This window comes from Rattus norvegicus, chromosome 5 (assembly GCF_021556685.1).
Source record: "Rattus norvegicus strain SHRSP/BbbUtx chromosome 5, alternate assembly SHRSP_T2T, whole genome shotgun sequence".
NCBI classification, from domain to species: Eukaryota; Metazoa; Chordata; class Mammalia; order Rodentia; family Muridae; genus Rattus; species Rattus norvegicus.
In genome coordinates, this window is record NC_141538.1 from 70,747,101 (window position 1) to 70,761,284 (window position 14,184).

The 14,184-nt window shown below is 37.3% G+C and overlaps 1 long non-coding RNA gene across 1 annotated transcript; it reads right to left on the reverse strand.

The window, feature by feature from the left end:
- Window positions 1-5,918: 5,918 nt before the first annotated feature.
- LOC134478969 (uncharacterized) lies at window positions 5,919-13,864 on the reverse strand. The gene is made up of 3 exons (XR_015621420.1): window positions 13,803-13,864; window positions 9,883-9,933; window positions 5,919-6,368 (listed from the first exon to the last, which is right to left on the reverse strand). It is a non-coding gene; the product is annotated as an uncharacterized LOC134478969 (long non-coding RNA).
- Window positions 13,865-14,184: the final 320 nt, after the last annotated feature.

A 14,184-nucleotide genomic window follows, 5' to 3' on the forward strand; every position in this document is an offset into this window, starting at 1 on the left:
AATAAAAAACAAATAAAAAATATTTTCTTTACTTTGAAAAAATTTACAAATGAATATAATGTTAACCATTTTAAAGAAATAATAAGCACCCTATTTACGATTTTAATTTTAAATCTATGTTTAAAAATAAATTGCCTTACCTTTCATAACAATATATTCTAATCACATATTAGAACTGTATACATATATGAAATAAACATAAACTTAATAATAAAAAAGAAAACAGTAAAACATACTTGGCGGAGCAAGCAGGAATTATTGCATTTGTAAACCAGGCAGAGTGCTGTATGACAGAGCGTCTGTGCTTTTCATACTCCTTTGTGCTCACAGAGGTTTAATGAAATAGCAGGCCGTCACATTACAGAGGAAATTCTATTGATGGCAAGCAACCTAGCGAACAGTATTGCTTAGTTTTCTTTTGTTAGGCTTTAGAGTTAAACTGGATACAACTTGAGCTGCTCTGACTCCAGGAAATGGACTAGGCAGGCCTCATTTGTTAAATGCTCTCGCAAACCCTGGCTGTCAGACATGTGCTGTGGCTTCTTGTTCCTTCTTTCAGCAAAACATAAAGCTGAAAGCATGACTGAACAATTCCGTGCTTCGTTTATAGCAATCCTCAAAAGACATCGATGCACACTGGACAGAGTTCAGCTGATCCTATGTATCGCACATAAAGAGACAGACAATACTGTGTGAAATGCATGGGCAGTTTTATTGTGTTATTTTAAATAAATATTAGCATTAAAGTCAAAGAACTGGAACAAAATATGGCAAGGCACAAGGGCTAGGGCAGAGGGGCTAGGGAAGCAATTGAAGGGGAGGCATTAGGGGAGTGCATTTGATGCTAACAAATGACACACATATAACGAACTCTCACACCACCAGGAAGAACAAATCCACGGTGTCATAATGATCTGTTTTACATTTGCAGCATGTGTCCCGATACTTCAGAAGTTATCATCATCAGAAATAATGATTTTGTTTAAAAGAAATCACAGCACTTGGGAGACAAGTAAGATTTTTAGTCCCAAGCAGACAAAAAGGGAATGATGTCCGGAATTTTTGAATTCAGGAAGCACTGATGAAGAGGCTGAGCTTTAGAAAAGGAAGCTTTAGAAAAGGAGTTCTGGCTGTCACAGCTGCAGCAAAGCTGACATCACACCTCTCAGTGAGCCAAGTGTACAACAGCACGAATGATTCAGAGAAGAGGAAAGGAAGAATCAAGCATAGCAACCCCACCACTATAGCATGAAGGAACATAGAGCACGGGCCATGATTATAATTAGGGAATTAATGTGTTGTGATAGAGTAGACTGTCACTAAACAGAGAAAAAATTGACTTTCACTAGATGGACTAATTAAGACCCAGAAATAAAAACAAGTCAATAATTGCATGTAAGGATTATTAGTGAATTCAAACCAATCAGAAAGTGACACTGCACTGAAATATCTATATGGAATTTTGAAAACAGAGGTACTTTTTAAATATCTGGCAGATTTGATGTTGAAATATGACATGTAAAAACCATGAAGGAGCAACAGAAATTATTCAAGTGCATACTTAGATATATAGAACAAATATTGCTGTGCTTTCTTGAAAATCTAGATTTGGTATCAATAAAACTAATATTAATAGTAGAATAACAAATATAAAATTCTTCATATTTTTACAAATTATAGAATAATTTTAACACTCTATTCTTGGTGACAGGATTTCCTCTAGTATGCTAAATTCACTCTTATATTTTAATACTGCTTATCTTTGCTCAGACTGCACTTGAGAGTTATCTTTAATAATTATAGTTCATGAGTTGATAAAGCAGCTCACAAATAATGATGTAAAATAAACATAAGCTGCAGCATCAGGCAAAGGTTAGTCTAGAAGTATTAAATAAGAAACGTAGAGCAAAAATACTAGAAAATAAATATAATATTTGCTCCAGGATTTTCTACCTCTGTTGGGAAAAATGAAGTTCTCATAGTATTAATGTATTTAGTAAAGAGAAAACAATGGGAATGGGCCATGTTTATCATCCTTTCATAGATCCATGAACATCTTGAAGGAAGGAGCACAATCTGTGAAGGTGTTTTACCCAAATGAGTCTCCCTCTCTCAGCCTGTAATTCTTCATCTAGAGGTCAGGCTGTGAGGGATTTTCCCCATCCCATTTTACATGTCAACAGGTGTTGGCTTTATGACCTTATTTTTAAGATTTTATAGGTACAGCCTCCTTATCATATGTAGAAGACAGCGCATTGCATCCTGGTCCCCTGGCTATTACCATTTTCTGTTCCCTCTTCTGGAATTTCCCTGAGCCTTTTGCATAAGTGTTCCATTGTTAAGCACATATACTTATATGTCAGCAAGACTAAGTGGACTCAGCATGATATATATAATATATGTGCATATATATATGGAAAATAATAATTAAAACAGGAGTAATATATTGGAGGGGGAGTAGAGACATAGGATGAGTTAGATTGGGGAAAAGAGATTGGAAATTAAATGAATACAGTATGCATGTAGGAAATTCTCAAAAAAAATAAATTTAGATAAACAATGAATCTAAGAGCCTGAAACATAGTCTACTGGGCAAGGCATGGTGACTGCACTCTATGAAAACCTGAACAAATTTGCGTAATATTTGGCAATCGCCATGGCTAGAAAATGTAATCCATTGAAGAAGATATTTCATTTGGTAATGAGGGTGATGAATCCCTCCTTACTTGCACATAGCCCATTTTCAACGAGAGCTAAATACTAATTATTTAAAATTCCCAACTGTCCTCCTTTTTACCAGGCCTTAAACTGCTTTGGTTTTTCCTACTACTTTACCTTCTGAAACACTGTATCATTAAACAACTTCTGAACACAGTCCTAGTTTATCTCCCTCTGGGTTGAAAACTCAAATGTCACTGAGTCTCTGTAGACTTACTGAAATACTCTGAGACTGCCTCACCTAGGGATCCATCCCACCTACAGACACCAAACCCCCACACTACTGCTGATGGCAAGAAGCACTTGCTGACAGGAGCCTGATATGGCTGTTCCCTGAGAGGCTGTACTATCACCTGACCAATACAGATGCAGATAATTAAAGCCAACCAACATAGTGAGTCCCAGGACCCCAATGGAGAGCTGAAGGGGATTGCAACCCCATAAGAAGAACAATATCAACTAGCTGGACTACTCAGCACTCCCAGGATGTAATTATCAACCAGAGAGTATGCATGGAGGGATCCAGGACTCCAGATGCATATGTAGCAGAGGTTGAACTTATCTGACATCAATGGGAGGGGAGTGAGGCTTGAGGTCCCAGCATAGGGGGATACTAGACGGGTGAGGTGGGAGTGGGTGAATGGGTGGAAGAGCACCCTCATAGAGGCAAAGGGGAAGGGGCGGGAGGGGGATAAGATGGGTGTTGATGGAGAGGTAACCAGGAAGGGGGATATTATTTGAAATGTAAATAAACAAACTGATTAATAAAAAAGAAGAAAGGAAGTGAATTATCTTTTCAAAAAGAAAATAGAAAAATAATACTCTATTCAGCAGTATTGGAAAATGATCATGATTATTATTGTTCGGTTGCACTGTTCCTTGGTTCCTGACTTCACATACCTAATAGACAAGTCAAACTGGGGTAATGTTAATCATTTTCCATCTACCCTGCTTTCCTGAGGATTAAAAAAATGCCAAGCAACCAGAGCTTCCAGGGACTAAGCCACTACCTAAAGACTGACCATGGACTGACCCTGGACTCTGACCTCATAGGTAGCAATGAATATCCTAGTAAGAGCACCAGTGGAAGGGGAAGCCCTGGGTCCTGCTAAGACTGAACCCCCAGTGAATGTGATTGTTGGGGGGAGGGCGGCAATGGGGGGAGGATGGGGAGGGAACACCCATAAAGAAGGGGAAGGGAAGGGATTAGGGGGATGTTTGCCCGGAAACCGAGAAAGGGAATAACACTCGAAATGTAAATAAGAAATACTCAAGTTAATAAAAAAAAAAAGCTGCTTTGGAACACCTGAGACTGTGTTTCAGGACCTTTGTCAGCCACCAGCAAGGGGTGGGATAAGTGGCAACAGTATTATGGCTCAACATTTCCAGTGTTAGTAATGTGCTAGCTGGATTCGGGACCCATTTGTTGACATGAAGCCTTGCCTTTCCACACTCACAATTACATTGCATGAAGTGTTGAGATTCCTGCATGTTAGAGTCTTTGAGCTTGCTGCCCTCTCTTTATGTTCCTTGTCAGCATACATTATTTTTAATTTACTGCAAAACGAACTGTATGTTAAAGTTTTCTTTACCTATTTTGATAATTAAGATTATTCTTGCATCATTAAAGCAAATTAAACTCATGGTACAAAAACAAAAGTTTCAGGAGAAAATTAAAATTGAAATCCACACTCAATCCAAATGCATGCCCCATTTTCAAACCAAGTGGTAATTATGGATTCGTGAGTGTTGCTGTTTGCTCTATTTATGAATGGTTGCATGTGTGAGGATGCATGTATAACATTACTCGAATGCAGGGTTCTAAGAGTTATGTGGAAAACTATTATATATTACATTGCACCAGTACAGTAGAAAAGAATTAGACCTTACGACATTTGATTTTTACCTTAAATACATTTATATATTATCTCCATTACAATCGATTTCTGGGTATCATATCCCATTAGTTCAATGCCCTTTTAAATGTTTAAGCAATATCACAAATATTAGTATTATTTTTCCATTAATATATAAATATTTACTGAGATTTGACTTTACATTTCATGCATGTTATAATCCATAGATATATATTAACTTTAAAATTGAATGTACTATAACACATGATTACAAAAACAAATATTCAGAGCTTTGACCACAGATATTGTAGTTTACATGAATCATCATAGTATACAATAATGATGTACACATTCTCCAGACAAATATTAGTGTGTCCTTAGAGTTGCATTTTCCTTTCCTTCCCATGTGCATGTGTGTGATACACACACATGTGGTTCATGTTCACCTGGGTGAGTATGTTTAAATGCAGGACAGAGTTAGATGTCAGGTGTTTTACCCGATGGCTCATATTGACAAATGGTATCTTACTAGATAATTGTCTTGGTATAGCATGTCAGTTTATTCTGGGGATCCCCTATATCTCTCTTTTGTGTGCTAGGATTACAGGTAAACTGCAACAAGTGCCCAGCTTTGATTTAGGTACTGGGAATATGTAGTTCTCGTTCTTGTGTGACAAGGCTTTGATACCTGAGTCTACTCAGTTTCTAGTTTTCTTTAACAGAAGAGTAAAATTGTGCATTTATGTCTTTTATTTATGAGTCTATCATTTTACATGTATTATGGGATCCATGGGTGGACAGAAGAGAGTGCTGAATCATGAGCCAGCCTGTGTTGGAACAAGGAAGTTAAGTCAGGTCATGAAGAAAGGAGAACAAGGAAGGTCACATGTTTCTAAATCATTTCTACAGCTCCAAGCTTTTCTGTTTTCAAGTGATACACTAACATTTTTGTTTGTTTATTATGTTTGTATTATCTGATAATACTTTGAAATTAAATATATTTTGATTATGTTCTTCCCCTGCTCCAAGTGCTGACCCTTTCCCCATTCCTACATACCACATTTAAAGTTCTTCCTCAAAAAAGAAACAAAAACACAAACAACAAACAAACAAACTAGAAAAGAATGAAAAAACACAGGACCAAAACCAAACAAACAATAGAACAGCCCCACCCCAACAAATGGTAACCAAATATATGTACACACACATAAAAAATGTGGACTACATTATATGTTGATCCACTACTTCTGAACATGAGGACTACCTTGGAGTAAAATGATTACCCAATGACATTCCACTGGAGAAAACTGATTTTCTCTCTTCTAGAAGATATAAATGGCAAGGTTTTCGATGAACCATTTATTCATTCACTTTTAAAGTATAAAAATAAAATATAAAACAATAAAGCCAAATGTATCACCTAAAAGTTAAAAGGACAAACCATCAGAAAGAATAGAACCTAAAAAAAGGCATGAAAATCCAAGACTTAGTCCTCCATTCCCTCAGGAATCCTATAAAGCAGTAAAGTGGATGGTGCAGACCCATGTAAGCCTTGTCCATGCTGTTTCAAGTCTCCGTGAGTTCATATGTCCTTTGCTCATGTTGATTTAGAGGGCCTGTTTTCTTGGTGACATCCATGCCCTCTGGCTCTTATATCTTTCTGCTTTCTCTTCCATGATGTTCTCTGAGCTCTAAGAGGAAGGATTTGATTTCAGTTAGGGCTGAGTCTTCTGAGGTCTCTAATCATCTTCATTATGACTGGCTGTGCAGGAGGAGGCTCTTCTGAAGACAGCACTATGAGAATACCACATTATCATTAGAAGTCACCTTATCCCTGTTTTGTTGCTGTTATTGGTTGTAGACAACCATTATTTGATTTTACCCTAAGTCCTTGGGCTACCTAGTCCAGGTTTAGTAGTGTTGGGTACGGATTCTATCTTATGGAGCAGGCTTTAGGTTAAATCAATTCTTGGTTTGTTACTCCCATAAGTTTTGTGCTACTATTGCCCTAGTATGCCCTTGTGATCTGCCAAGTAGGTTATAGGAATGGATCTCTGTCCTTTTAAAGATTAGCAGGTGCTCTTAAGTACTGAGGAAACTCTCCTTTGACCTCTGTGGTATTCTTAAACCTTTGCTTCCAATAAGATTTTATTTTATCAAATAAAAGGAAAGACAATCACACATAGCTGGACACACCTTTCACAGGAGTTAAGGATAAATTTGGTACCAGGACATTTGCTTGTTAGGAAATATAGGAGCCTTAGAGTATGTGCTTGCAATATGTCTTTGTCAAGTATATTTCTTAGTTCCTGATTTGATATGCACTGCTTAATCCTGTATTGTAAATATAAACATCATGTTTATTTCCTCAGATAAAGTAATGGGATGAAAGCCATATATAAGCTATAGGAATACATGGCTTGGGTTGAACCCAGAGCATTTCTATGTAACTACCTCTAGACCTGGGGCTAGAAAATTCTAGATTCCTACAATCTAAACTTCTGTAAGCTCAGTCCTTAAAGTCTTCAACTTCCAGCCTCTGTCTGCTAACCCCGGCCTAGAATATTTCAACCTGGCTGACTTACGGTTGAATAACCACACTCTTTTTAACTCTTTTTGAACTCTGGCTGGTTGATTCAACTCAGCTATTCTGGCTCAAAGTATTCTCCAAGATGACTGGTTCAAATTAACTTTTCTCAGCTTCTAACTAAATTGATCTGCTGGGAAAGAGGGCCTCTTGCCAATTCCATGAGCTCATCTGAACTAAGGTTTACTGTACTCAACTGAACTGTACTAAACAGAACGCAGTTGAACTGAACTGATCTAAAATGAAATCAACTAAATTCAACTCTCTCTCCCTCACTGCCCTTTAAGTAGCTTCTTTTTCCTGGAAATTTTCATGAGTGTTGGAAGTATTTTATCTCTGACTTATTTTGTCAAATATTTCTCTAATTTGTCACTTTGTCTGCTCCTTAATTAGAGGTCATTTCAGGGAATTAAAGGTGTGTTCCAGCCAGAAGAGATAATGTTGTGTGGTATGTATGCATTCCAGACAGATCATTATCAGAATGTGATCCCTTGTCAGAGAAACCACATTGCTGGAATAAAAGTTCTCTATAATATTTTCTGTGACACCTATGTACCTCTAATGCCTGATACATCTGCTTCTAGTGGGCAGAAAAGAGTCATTTGACTAGACTCAGGGAATCATATACATCCCCTGTAGGTTTATATTTTTCAAAACATACTTTTAATAAGGGTCTTCAAATATACTGACAACACCCCTTCTAGCCCATCATCCAAATGTATGGGAACAAAAGATGGTAAATAAGACAAGGGGATGTGAACCTGCTTAGAAGTAAATCTTTGGGGCAATTTCAATCCCCATTTGTTAGGATACCAGCAGTTCATATCAGTAGTGTCAGGATATCAAACATCAATCACCAGCCGTAGCATAATCCAGCTGAAACCATAAGGACTCATCAGCAGGAGCATCCAGGATCACACAAAACTCCAGTAAAAGTACTTTGTCATATCTTTCTCAACAAACCAAGATAACTGAAAATGAGAGACCAATAAAATATTGCAAAGCTAGTCACACAAGCAAACATGCTGTCACTGCCAAATGACTCCTATTTATACTCTGTGCAAACATCACAAGTGCTTCAACAGGTCTTACCTCAGCAAAATATCATGTGAGTCTGCATCAGCATAATGCCACATGAATCTCTAACATATGATATACCAAGAAACTTCTACTTCAAAACATATATATATGTATATATATGCATGTATAAATAGTATTAAAAATGAAATACAATTGAATATATATATTATATTTTATTATATACAAATCATCAATATATATTACATTGTATGTATTCATATACATACATATTCATTATTCATATATTACATATATAGTATATTATATATATTGAATATACATATTATATTATACTTGCTAATATATATTATATTGAAGTAGAACTTGTATATATGTAATATATTAAATTGATATTCAATATTTGTGTTATATTCAACTTCAAAATATGCAATATATTCAATAAAATGTATTAATAATATATATTATTAAATATCTATGCCTAAGGTACATTCAAATGACATAAAATTAACCATCAAAAAATTTAAAAGCCAACTTCACAGTGCTATAGAATTAGTACTTCTAATTCTAAATTTGCACCATTATCGAAGAGAACAACAACACAGTTATGATTGAGTTACTTGCAATAACTCTTTTTGTGGAATTTCATAACTTCTAATATTCTCTTTGTCTAGATTTTAGGAAACTCCATGTCTGGCTTTTTATCTTTTATTTAATTTTCTCAGTACCTATATATGTCGTACAATTTAACCACCTTTCCTTGATTTTATGAGTGAACAATATTGTATTTCATGAATTTTGATGCTTTCTTTACATCTTCATGAGTTGTTTGCGACTGGGGTCATTTGTGTCCTCTGGAAATCTTCAGACATATTGTCATGAACACTCATGTAAAACCTTTGTGTGAATCAAATTCATTTAATTATTTTTTAGTATATGCCTAACAGATATTGGCAGCTACTTGCAAATTTTATGCACTACATTTCAGGGCCAAGAAATTGATTATTATGATGCATTTTTAATTGAACATATTTTATAACAAAAATATGGCTTTGTATTCCAGACTGAGGGTAAATCTCATATAGTTTTGATAGACAGGATGATAAAAATAATGATTTTTGCTTTGATTTATCTCCAACATGTAGGCAATTTGTTTTAGCAGAGAGACAGGTCATAGTCTTTACATAGTTCCAAAAAGATTGTTGGTCATAAAAAAACCTTTTCCTGGTTCCTACATAAATGCTTTCAGGGAATCCAAGAGAATGGTAAGGTATAGTCAGTGCTTGATGGATTCCCCTGACAGGTGCATCAATCATGACAGTATGGCCATGGAATACTTCTTGCTTCAACAAATGACAAGAAAGGCTGGCAGATGACTAGTATGTTTTTCTCTGATGGTAGAATTCAATGCATAGATTTCACACACAATGGATGCCTATGGCACAATGTGACACACTGCAGACAAGCTCAGCTACACTAAAGATAACACACTTTAATACAACCTTAACCATATATTTACAAAAGTAATGATGACATATTAGAGACTATTTCCAAATTATTCTTCCCTAGGGAAACAAAAAATGATGCAATGATCTAAAATTTGAGCTACTGTAGTGAAATGATATAATGCTAATCCAAAAGGTTATCAAATGTTTAGGAGCAAGGGAATATTTATTTACTCACTGTTTGTATCATGGAGGCTGTATTTCCTTCCCTAATTAATTTATACTGAACCTGAAAAGGAAATTACCAGTGAACACAATGAGAGGAGAAGATGGCCAAAAGCAGAGCTCCAGTGTTGTGACCATAAATCAGACCAGCCCATCCCTGAGATAGCTGTCTGAGTATGATATAGGGCAAATAGCTGCCGTCTCCTAGCTTGCCACAGCTTAAACTGTTCCTCCAAATATGTGAAATGCACACTGAGGATGGATGTGCATGCATTGAAATGTAGGGAAAGTAGAAGTGGGAAACGAGAAAAACTGAGGAAAGTGGATTTGGACATGATTTGAGATGTTTGATATTATAGACTAATACATAAGCTAAATATCATGATGCCATAGAAATGTAAGCCCTTAGATTGTAAGATGAATGCAAGAAGGATGACCAAAATGCGAATGCTTCACTCCTTCTTTAAAAGGGGAACAAGAATACCCTTGGGAGGGGATAGGGAGGCAAAGTTTAGAACAGAGGCTGAAGGAACACCCATTCAGAGCCTGCCCCACATGTGGCCCATACATATACAGCCACCCAACTAGATAAGATGGATGAAGCAAAGAAGCGCAGGCTGACAGGAACCGGATGTAGACCTCTCCTGAGAGACACAGCCAGAATACAGCAAATACAGAGGCGAATGCCAGCAGCAAACCACTGAACTGAGAACGGGACCCCCGTTGAAGGAATCAGAGAAAGGACTGGAAGATCTTGAAGGGACTCGAGACCCCATATGAACGACAATGCCAACCAACCAGAGCTTCCAGGGACTAAGCCACTACCCAAAGACTATACATGGACTGACCCTGGACTCTAACCTCATAGGTAGCAATGAATAGCCTAGTAAGAGTACCAGTGGATGGGGAAGCCCTTGGACCTGCTAAGACTGAATGCCCAGTGAACGTTATTGTTGTGGGGAGGGCGGTAATTGGGGAAGGAAGGGGAGGGGAACACCCATAGAGAAGGGGAGGGAGAGGGGTTAGGGGGATGTTGGCCCAGAAACCGGGAAGGGGACTAACAATTGAAATGTAAATAAGAAATACTCAAGTCAATAAAGATGGAAATAAAAGATGAATGCAATGATCACTGATTTCCCTTCTGTCAAGCACAACTATATTTAGACAACAGGAGAAGGAAAATTTAACATCTATTATTATAATACAAAATTCTAAGTTTGGAAACATTAACAAATGTTTTGGATATCTGTAGTAAATTGTTAAATAGAACAAAATCTAGGAGGCAGAATTTTAAATTAAGATGTATTGATAATGATATCTATCATGTTAGAAAATCTTTTATTATGATTTTTGAGTCTGTCAACCAGGAAAGATTCCAAAGTATTTTATTAAGGAAATTTATAAATACTATAGTATATATAAAAAGGAAAAATACCTCCCACAGAAATCCAAAAGTCTTAGAGAATGTAGGCAAGGGGGAGGAATGGTTTTTCGTCTGTCATGACACAGGTCACTAAGCACATATTTTCAAAATAGGGTTGTAATGAATTAAATGTGAATAAAACCAGCTTAGGAATACATGTCTGTACACAATATTTCTATGAAAGTTAATTTTTCATTTACTAATTTTAAGATATAAATCATTGTTATGCTCATACTCTTATACCGGCTAAAAATGAGCAATGTTGTAGCCCAAAATTTATATGTGCTGGGCTTAAATGCAAAAAATTCATTTATATCAGTGAGTTGGTGTCCCTATTAAAATAAGAATAGATATTTTTAAAGCTCATTCAGAAATAACTTTATTTATGTAGTTGATGTCTGTATGCAGGTGAGGACTGGCACAAGGTAAGGCGAGGCCTGTGATATATGTGATATAAGGTGGGGAAAGAGGTTTGTAAGGCTGGAGAGAGGAAAAGAAGGGCAAGGAACCACTATGGAGGCAGAGAAGACAACACAGATATGTGTGGCCTGAAATGGTCACAAGTAGTTATGAATGTTTCTTTCATTTATTTTTTTTCCTTTTCTTTCTTTAAATTTTTTTGGACTTTTTTTTTTTTTTACATTTCAAGTGTTATCACCTTTCCCGGTTTCCTATTCATAAATGCCTTATTCCATTCCCCTCCCCCTTCTTCTACGACGGTATTTCTCATAGGTTTTTTGGTCCTGTCTTTAGGATTTTTGTATAACTGATCATAGATGAAAATAGTGATATCTTGACTTTTAACATACCATTTATATCCTTATCATTTCCTTCTCTTGTCTTATTGATCTAGCTAAGACTCCAAACACAGTACTGGACAGGAATAGACATGTAGATACTCTTGTTTTGATTCTGATCTGAGTGATAATGCTTTGTACTTTTGAAAATTTATCTTGATGATGACTCTATGTTTGTTACATGTACCCTTATTATGTTGAAATATGAATCCTCATTCCCAACCCTTTTCAGGACATTTGTCTTAGAGTTTGTGGATTTGTGAGTGTGAGAGTGTATGTCTGCGTATGTTGGTGTGTGTATATGTGTTTGTGTGTGTGTGTATGTGTGTCTATTACAGCATGATGTTTATGGACATTACTAATGTCTTGCTGACTATATTTGGGGCTTGTCAAGCAGAAGAGATTCCATGTACAGCACTCTAAACCTTATCAGTAGCCTTCTTGGCTACTACAGACCTACAGGACATCAAGTCAATCAGCCTTTCAGCATGATAGAAGAATGACCCTGTGACCCCATTCTTTTTTGCTTTCCTTTTTTCCCCCATTGGATTTTTCATTTACATTTCAAATGTTATCCCCTTCCCCAGTTTCCCTGTCCATAAGCCCACATCCCATCTCCTGAATCCTGCTTCTATCAGAGTGTTCCCCCACCAAACTCTCCACCCCTTCCTGCCTCCCGACCCTGACAGTCCCCTATACTGGGGCCTCCAGCCTTGGCAGAACCAAGAGCTTCTCCTCCTATTGATGCTCAACAAGGCCATCCTCTAATACATATGCAGCTGGAGCCATAGGTTTGTTCATACGTACTCCTACTTGGTGATCTATTGTCAGTTGGTGACAATTGAGGAAGAGAGACTCACTTGTCCTTATGGAAACAGGTTTCCATGACCTAGACCTAGAGGATGGTTCCATATCCGTTCACTCATGGTTAGCACTAACTGGACAAAGCAGGTGAATAATAATATAATACTATAATAATAATAATAATAATAATAATAATAATAATAATACAATTTCATAATATGTGAGGAGACAATTTTGATGACCCCAGAAGTAGTTAGATGGGGAGTGAACACTGGATAAAGTGAAAATACATTGTATACATGTATGAAATTTTCTTTTGTAAAACTTTTGTATTCATTCTTTTATTTATTTACATTTCAAATGTTGTCCTCATTCCTGGTCTCCCCTCCTTGAGACCCCACCACAATTCCCCTCTCCTTCACCTCTAAGAGGGTGCTTCCTCTCCTACCCACTAACTCCCTCCTCACTCCTCTAGCATCTCCCTTCTCTGGGGCATCAAGATTCTACAGGACCAAGCATGCTCCCCCACTCCTCTCAGGCCAGACAAGACAGTCCTCTGTTACATATGCAACAAGGGCCACAGACAAGCCCATGTAGACTATTTTTGGTGGCTTAATCCCTAGGAACTCTGAAGTGTCTGGCTTAGTTGATAGTGTTGTTCTTCTTATGGCGTTGCAATCCTTTTTAGCTCCTACAGTCCTTCCCCTAGCTCTTCCATAGTGGTCCCTGGGCTCAGTCCAATGGTTGATTGTTAGTATCTGCATATGTCTCAGTCAGGTTCTGGTAAAGCCTCTCAGAGGATAGCCATGCCAGGATCTTGTCTGCAACCACATCTTTGCAACAGCAGTAGTGTCAGGATTTGGTGTCTGTGCATGGGATGATCCCAAGTTGGGGTGGTCCCTGAATTACCTTTGCTTCAGTCTCTAGTCCATTGGGTTTTGTCCCTGAATTTCCTTTTTACAGAAATGATTCTGAAACAAAAATTTGGAGATGGGTGAGTGGCCTAATTCCTCAACCAGGTGCACATCTATCTACTGCAGGTGGTCTTTTCAGGTTCCCTCTCCTCACTGTTGGGCATTTCAGTTAATGTTCTCCCCATTGGGTCCTAGGAGCCTCTCACATCCCTGCTGTTTGGGACTTTCTAGTGGTTCTTGCCATCCCCTACCCCACACTACTGCATATTTCTATTCATTCTCCTGGCAGGTATGGGGCAGGGACAAGGGAGTAATCCAGAGGGTAAGGGGAATGAAATTTTCAATAAATAAAAAAATCTTTATTAAGAAAACAATAA